We start from the raw sequence: 9246 nt of genomic DNA on the forward strand, positions 1-9246 counted from the left end.
ATAGCACACTCAATAAGGTAAAGATATAAAATTTGTTATTGTACATAAATGAAATGTATCTAAGTCCCACCAGATTGTTATATAGCACTTTAGTATTATTAGCACTAGGAGTAGATGATGAGGTGTTGGATTTGTTGGATTTTGCTGCATTAGCCAGCAGATATTAAGTAATCCAGTTAGGCCAAGCAGATACTTAACCCCTTACCAAAATTGATAAAGGACATATAAACTCCTATGTAATCAATTTTTGGGACATTTAAGTCATTGACAAACCAAATATAATAACAGATCGATCCCCAAATGGAATAGTACAAGAGTACTTAGCTTCATACTTTATTTGCCTGTTGATCCTCTTTAGTCTTTGCAATCCTTTCTTTCTTTGTCATTGGCTTTCAAGAAGGATTTGTAGCGTCATTCTTACAGGTCTTGTAGTAGTGTCCCTTTTGGCCGCACATACGAGAAGTTACTTCGAAGCTCCTCTTTATCTTGTTTGTGTTCATGTCATTCTCTATAGAATCTATTCTTCTTTTCTGTTGTGGACAATGTGCATGTCTTTTAATAATGGGAGGAAATTTTCTTAGAGCCTCAGTGGGCTTCTAATATTTTTCATTGCTTACACAGGTTGGATACAATAGAAGTAAGTCTCTCTGATTGAATTTATAGTCAGCTATTGGTGTACAAAGTCCTCAACCTTTAAACCAATCTTGCTAATTGCTACTACAACATGTCTACATGACATCCCTGTGCATTATCATATAAATAATGTTGAATTAGGATTACATGTTATTACAGTTTACACAAGTAAAATACAAGAAGTTAGATCATACCTCTTTACTATTCCAGGATGTAAATGTCAACCAAGGACAGTTTTCACCAGCACAAGCTACTCATATCCTCTCTTTCTCATTCTTGATTCAAATTGCATCCTTTTTCTCATAAGCAATGTAATCATTCAAGGCTTTCTTGAATGCATCTATAGTGTCATACATTTGTCCAACCTTGAATCAACTTCTCCATAAGCACAATCTTCATTGAATGCATCGTAGCATGTTCTCCTTCATCATCACTTGAGATTGGACTATTAAATGCCTCACTCTCATACTCACAAGGCTTGTCAAAGTCAGAATCCACTTCCTCAACAATTGGATTTGCATTAGGTGTGGCACTTGGGCCTGCTTCATGTATATCCAACCCATCACTATTTCCCCTTCCAAGTCTATTACCAATCTCAACTCCTTGCTCATTACCTTCCTGTCCACTGATGACTTGCATCGTCTACCTCTTTTTCCTATCTAAAAGGACCATAAAAAGAGCATAATATCATTGAATCAATGCAATTTCATGAACCAAATGATAAATATTATGGTACATTGCTTTGAAATGGGTTTGTGTTGAATTTCAGGTGAAAAGAGCAACAAAAAAGGAAGAAAACAACAAATAAAGCTGGGCGTGTGAAGCTGGGCGTGGCACGCCAACACTAGGGCGTGGCACGCCAGTTGGTAATTCCAGAAAGGAGATCTTGAAGTTTAACAAGGGCGTGGCACACTAGTTACATTTTTCAGAGAGCAAGATTGAAGGATACAAAAGGGGCGTGGCACACCAGGCTGGGCATGGCACGCCAACCCCATCATACACAATGGGTGTGCCACTTGAACTGGTGAGCATGGCATGCTAGTTCACTAATCCAAAAGGGGACAAATACTTGGGCGTGCCACTTGGTATCAAAGGCGTGGCACGCCAACTTTAACCCAATACTTGGGCATGCCACTTGGGACTCTAGGCATGGCATGCCAGGCTTGAAGTAGTCACACCAACATGGGCGTGCCACTTGAACACCAAGGCATCGCACACCAGTTACATTTTCCAGAGGAGGAGGTGAAGGTCCAAACACTTGGGCGTGCCACTTGGTATCGAAGGCATGGCACGCCAGCTATCATCCTTGACTTGGGCGTGTGACGAGGGCCCAAATTGCATATGGATTAGGAGCTTGGTTATCCAAATCAGGATTAGCGTTGTAAGTATAGTCCTAACCCGACAAATGGGACCTCAATCAAAATTGGTAATTCACAAGATGTGTCAGAAGCAAAACCAATTCAAAACCGAGATTATTTAACTCTCGAGTTGCCTCCCTAAGAGAACTTTTAGAACAGTGAGTGTGCAATTCCAGTTGTAGTGATCAAGGGGTTGTGAATGAAGAAATGAACATATAAAGCAATAAAAGAACATGCAAAATTGTAATGATTGAACTAATTAAGAAATTAAAGAATCGACTATGTAATATAAACAAGTAAAGTATGAAAGCGATTAACATAGAAATATATGAAAGCTTAAAAGCATAAAAAAGAGTCTTGGCTTGGAGTGAGCTAAGGGTCCTTTCCTTGTTGGAACCATAACTATGACAATTATGATGGATTAGTCTCACTTGATCAACCCTCACATTGAAAGGTAAGTTAAATGAGCATAAGTGTTCTCAACCCACAAATCCTAAATTGCTTCCTAATTACTTTAGCAACAAATTAGCGTTAGTGGGAACAAGAACAATTAACAACCCAAGAATTGGGACTAAATGTTGGACATTCCAGCTCTAGAAAACCAATTGCTCACTTTATCCAAGCCAAGAACCAAAAAATTTAGCCTAAAACCATGTTTGACATTTTGTCAAACACTTGGTGGGCAAAAAGCTTAAACATGGAAAAAATGAGAAAAAGCTTGAAAGTAAAAGCAACAATCAATCTCAATCAACAAGAATAACATAAGAAAGCATGAAACAACCATCAAACATCAAATTCAACAACAAGAAATTAAAATTACAAGAGAGAAGCAAAATTGAACTATAACTTGAATTAGAAGAAAAGATTAATGACAATGTAACTATAAAGAGTAATAATAAGAGAATACTTACAATGAAAACCCTAATAGAGATGATGAAAAACTTAGAGAAAAACTGAACTAAAACTTTCTACCACTACTTCTAAAACTATACTAATGATATGCTATCTTGTGTCTTCCTTTCCACCTCCAATATGAGCTAGAGAACTTCAGAAATGGGCCTCCAAAGCCCCTAAATCACGAGGCACATGCTTTTTTAATGAAGTAATGTGCGGACACCTGTGCAGACGCACAGATGCGTGCGTCCGCACACCTCACAAAAAGTTTCGTCCTGTGCGTACGCACAAGTAGCCGTGCGCACGCACACTAGGCGATGCTGGAATGGACACGCGACGCGCTCGAAGCAATCCACGCTCTCTGCTTGGGCAGCTGTGCGTACGCATACATCTCTGAGCTCATCTCCTTTGATTATTCTTGTTTCCTCCATTTTGCATGCTCTTCTTCCATTTTCTCCAACCCATTCCCACCTTATACACCTGAAATCACTCACAAAAAATATCAAGGCATCGAATGGAAGGCTGATGGAATAAAAATAGATCAAATTAGGCACGAAAGAGCATATTTTCATAATCAAGCACAATTTGGGAGGAAAGTTCAAAAACATGCTATTCAAGGGAATAAGTGCAAGTTAATGTGATGAAAATCCATTCAATCCTAACCAGAAATCATCATCAAATATGGATTCATCAATTCTCTCACACTTAAACACTAGCATGTCCTCATGCTAACCACACACAAAGGAGATAGATGAAAGGGAAAATGACTTTATGCTATATACTACTTAAATCATGCAACTATCCTAAGACTAATCACTAATATGTACTGCAATGAGAGTTGGTGTAAACAAACCATGAAATTCCAATTCATCATACGAAAGCTTTAGGGCCAATGCAAAGAGTTCATGCATTAAGATCAATGTCCAAGGAATTGAATTGAGTTTATCAAAACCATCTAATTAGACAACTTGCCAGAAGATACAATATGAGGCGTAAGAACATAGAATTGAGCGATCGAACCCCTCACCGGATGTGTATCCACTCAATTCGCTCAGTATTTAGGGTTTAACCACTCAATTCTCCTTTTATCATACCTTTCAAAGATTTGCAAGTCATCTAATAATCAACTAGTATTTAATGCATGAATAACAAATATCATGAGGTCTTAGAGGGATGTAATGGGGCTAGGGTTAGGTAGGATGAAATATGGTTAAGTGAACTTAAAGAATTAGTTCTTTGATTAGTTTGAGTGTCCACCTAATCCTACATCCTATGTTCACAATACAATATAACCTTTCTACCCATTTCTTTCTATCTCACCTCACTCATGCATTATTTTTTCAAACATGGCATATGCATCCTTTATTTACTCTTTTATTTTATACTTTGTTATGCACAAGGGTTTTTTTTTTCAATTGAACTATGAATGCATATGTTTTTAATTAATAGAATGCATGAGCATTGCCCAATTGCCAAAATTTTCACAATGAATTGATGCCTCTATAACCAATGATTCCCAAAATTCTCCCACACTTAGACTTTACACACTAATCCACCCAAGCTAATCAAAGAGTAATTCAGGGACATCAATGGTTTTCCGCTTAAGGGGAGTAATGTGCTATCATCAGAACAAAAGGGGATTCATAGGCTCAAAAGGGTTCACAAAGGTGAATTCAAGGGTCGGCCATATAGGTTAGTGAGTTTATCATCAAAGATGGCCTCAATCATGCTAAATGCTTCCAAACACAAATACAGGACATACAGAATCATGCAAATCAATGATCACAATAATGAAGGAGTAAAATCACACACAAGAACAATATTATGGTTGAAAAGTGCAACCATCTATTAAAGCTCAAATCTCACAAGGCATGTTGTTTGACGAACCGGATTTCCTGTCAGTAAAGAATTTCATAGGAATAATCACATTGTAAGTATAGTTTCTAAACCAACAGAGAATCCTTTCATACAAAAGTTTTGGTTGTCACAAGTAACAAAACCCAATAAAATTTATAACCAAAGTATTTAAACCTCGGGTCGTCTCTCAAGGAATTGCAGGGAAGTATGATTTATTATTGGTTATGGGAAAAGTATCTTTTTGGGTTTTTGAAATAGGGAACAAGGAAATAAATTGGCAAGAAGGTAAATTAATTATTATGAAAACCATTGCAAGGTATAAGAACTGGAAATCCCATCCTAGTTATCCTTATCAATTGTGATAAAAATTGTTTATTGCTCCCACTTAGTTAACTGATGCCAAGGCATCATAGGCTAGTTTCACTAGTATTTTTCTGTTAGTTTTAGTTGTTTTATGCATTTTCTTGAGCTTAAAGTAACCAAAAATGGTTAAATGAAGAACAAAGTAATGAACCATCCAAACAATATGATTTTGATGCAAATTCCATGAGTTTTAGTTATATTACTTAAATGCTATGAATGAAAGATTTCTCATGAAATTTTGCAAGACTTTGATGCAATTGTTTGGATGATTTCAGGGAAGAAGAGGCTAAGCAAGGAAGCAACAAAATCAATAAAGGAAGCTTGTATATCACATGTGGAGTTTAAGTTCCAGTTTAAGCCTAAACTGGAGCTTAAACGCCAAAATCATGAAGGATAAGAAATGCTGGGATTGAAGTTTAACCTCCAGTTTGACCTCAAACTGGAGGTTAAACGCCAGAATGAAAAGCCTCACTTAAGGAGCATTCCACGTTTAACCTCCAGTTTGACCTCAAACTGGAGGTTAAACGCCAGAATGAGTATGCCACCCAGGGAGGAGTTCCACGTTTAACCTCCAGTTTGACCTCAAACTGGAGGTTAAACGCCAGAACCAGGAAGAGTACCAGGGGCCATTCCACGTTTAAGCTCCAGTTTGACTCAAACTGGAGCTTAAACGTGTTCGATAGTTTCTTCACTCCAGGGTTGCTCTCTCCATCTCCACGTTTAACCTCCAGTTTGACCCCAAACTGGAGGTTAAACGTGTTCGACACCTCCAGGGCCACCATTCCAAGCTTCCACGTTTAACCTCCAGTTTGACTCAAACTGGAGGTTAAACGTGTTCGACCTCCAGGGCCACCATTCCAAGCTTCCACGTTTAACCTCCAGTTTGACTCAAACTGGAGGTTAAACGTGTTCGACCTCCAGGATTGCCTCATTCCTTTTCCACGTTTAACCTCCAGTTTAACCTTAAACTGGAGGTTAAACGTGTTCGACTACATTACTCTCCAGGGCTACCATTCTTCCATTTCCATGTTTAAGCTTCAGTTTAACCTTAACTGAAGCTTAAACGTGTTTCTACAAATAGCCTCACTGGAAGTGTCTGGCGTTTAAGTTGCAGTTTAAGCTTAAACTACAACTTAAACGCCACTCTTGAAAAGGGTTTCTGGGCCAAAAATATTGTGATTTAAGTTAGTCTTTGAGCACAATTATTAACTTAAACTTACTTTGGTATGAAACCCAATTGAATATCATGGTTTATGGGATTGGGCCTGAAGGATTGATGAGTTTGAAATCTCAATTTATTGAGTCATGTGTCATTATTTGATTATCACTAAGTTGGCTCAATAAATGTTACAGGATCTGGATCAACAACCTCATCAAGATTATGGATCATAAACCCAAGGCAAAAGGAAAGCAAGGAGAGGCCTCAAAGCCCAAGAAGCACAACTGAAGCTCAATATAGAAAGTGTATAAATAGGATAGAAGTTAAGTTAGAAAGGGACTTTTACTTTCACTTTTAGCTAGTTTTCCTTTTCTTTGTAATTGAATTCAGAGCTATGATTCACTAAACCCCCTTTCATTGGGTTAGGGAGCTCTATTGTAATTCAATGAATCAATAATAGTTTATCTTCTTCTTCAATCTTTTCTCTTGAATTTTGTTAGAAAGCTTCTCGATCTAATTCCATTGAGTAGTTGTCTTGGGAAAGAAACTACTCATACTTGGAATCCTTCGGAGCCTTGGGAAAGGAATGGAGGATTCATGCTAGAGAAGCTTTCTCACAGTGGATTGGATTGGGGTTTGGATGGATATTGTGACATGTAATCCTACCAAATTGTGGTTCATGAAATTGTGTGGTATAATCAGTGATCAAGCATCATCTCTTCTTATGAACATTTAAACCAAGGGATTGGGAATTTGTTTGTTTTTAGAGAGCATTGGTGAGCCAAGGAATTGGGATCCAATCATATAAGATTGCCAAGCAAAATTCAATGAATGCATTGGTTGAGGAAGAGATTTACATGTTTTGATTCGGAGATTTCAATATCTCCTAAACCCAATGAATTCCCCATTTCTGATTTCCACTTTCTCTTTACATTCTGCAATTTAATTCTTGCAATCATCCCCATTCCCTTTTTATTCCAGCAATTTACATTCTGCTCTTTAATTCATGCAATTTAAGATTCAGCCATTTAATTTTCTTGTCATTTACTTTTCCCGCCAATTTTACATTCCGCAATTCTCATCTCAAATCTTGATTCCGCTCAACTAGAACAAACTTCTAATCTGAATTGCTCACTCAACCAATCCTTGTGGGATTCGACCTCACTCTATTGTGAGTTTTTACTTGACGACGATAACCGGTGCACTTGCCGGAAGGAATTTTGCCGATCGTGCAATTTCCTAATCGTAGCATAACTAGTTTTATGCGCATCAAGTTTATGGCGCCGTTGCCGGGGATTGGTTTTCGATTGACAATTCTCAAATTGGAAGCTAACTAGATTGAGCAATTTTCTCTTGCGTTGTTAATTCTGTTCTAGATACTTGTTGAATTTTAATTTCTGCACTTGGTTACATGCTTTCCTTCGTTACGCCTTTAGATTCATGCAACTAACTCACTGACTCACTAACTGTTTGATTTAATTCCTCAATTGATCTAACCATACTCTTCCATTAACCAAGAGTATTTCACTTGTTTGTGTTTGAGTTGTGTTCTTGTATGACAGGTAGGAGAGGAGAGACATCAACTCCTCCATATACTGAACCAGAGAGGACTCTTCATAGACTTAGAAGGGAAGCAAGAGGGAAGAGAGTAGTGGGAGAAGAGGAATCTGAAGGAGAATCTGAGGACAATTTTGAGGAAGCTTTAGATCTTAACATGGATAGAGAAGTTCATAACCATGAGAGAGCTGATGGAAACAATGCCATCCCTGAGAGGAGGGTTCTGAGTTCATACATAAACCCAACCTCATGGAATTGTGGTAGTAGCATCCAGAAACCACCCATTCAGGCCAACAATTTTGAGCTCAAGCCACAGCTAATATCACTTGTGGAGAATCATTGTTCCTTTGGAGGAAGTGCTAATGAAGACCCAAACCAACATCTCACAAAGTTCCTGAGAATTTGTGACACTGTGAAGTCTAATGGAGTCCAGGAAGATGCTTATAAACTGCTTTTGTTCCCATTTTCACTTAGGGACAAGGCAGCTAAGTGGCTGGAATCATTCCCAAGGGGGAGTCTAACCACATGGGATGAGGTGGAAGGCAAGTTTCTGGCACGTTTCTACCCTCCACAAAAGGTCAATAGGCTTCGATCTGAGGTTCAGACTTTTAGACAACAAGATGGTGAAACTCTCTACGAGGCATGGGAGAGATTCAAGGACTTGACAAGGAAATGCCCACCAAACATGTTCCATGATTGGGTGCAATTGCACATCTTCTATGATGGGCTCTCGTATGAATCAAGGAAGGCTGTAGACCATTCATCAGGAGGTTCATTGAACAAGAAAAAGACCGTGGAGGAAGCCATTGAAGTGATCGAGACAGTGGCTGAGAATGAGTACTACTATGCATCAGAAAGGCACAACACTAAGGGAGTCATGGAGCTGAACCATGTTGATACAATTCTAGCCCAAAACAAGGTGTTTGCCAAGCAACTAGCAGAGCTTACCAGGCAATTAGAAACAAAGCAAGTGGCTGCAATACACACACAAGATCAAGAGGAAGAAGGCATTGAAGGAGGTGATTGGGAAGAGGCCAATTATGTGGGAAACCAACAAAGGCAATCATATGATCCACATGCCAATACTTACAACCCAGGCTGGAGAAACCACCCAAACTTTGGGTGGGGAAACCAACAAACCCAACCACAAAACCACAAACCTTACAACCACAACCAACAAAACAATTCCACATACCAAAACTCCAACCAAAGATCATACCAAGCCACACAAAACACTTACCCCCAATCATCATATCATGGCCAAAATGATCAACATACCCAACCTAATCCGAACCAACAATTTCAAGATCAATTAAACCGGATGGAAGGAATGATGGCAACCATGAGCCAAGACATAATTGAATTGAAGAGCTTCAGGGATGATGTGAGAACTACCTTAAGAAAACATGGTGAAAAACTCAAATG

The 9246-nt window shown here is 38.6% G+C and overlaps 1 non-coding gene across 1 annotated transcript; it reads right to left on the reverse strand.

Annotated features, from left to right (window-relative positions):
* Nucleotides 1–8404: 8404 nt before the first annotated feature.
* Nucleotides 8405–8508, reverse strand: LOC148564471 (small nucleolar RNA R71). The gene has a single exon (XR_015885076.1). It is a non-coding gene; the product is annotated as a small nucleolar RNA R71 (small nucleolar RNA).
* Nucleotides 8509–9246: the final 738 nt, after the last annotated feature.

This window comes from Arachis ipaensis, chromosome B5 (assembly GCF_059453495.1).
Source record: "Arachis ipaensis isolate K30076 ecotype BB chromosome B5, ASM5945349v1, whole genome shotgun sequence".
Lineage (NCBI taxonomy): Eukaryota > Viridiplantae > Streptophyta > Magnoliopsida > Fabales > Fabaceae > Arachis > Arachis ipaensis.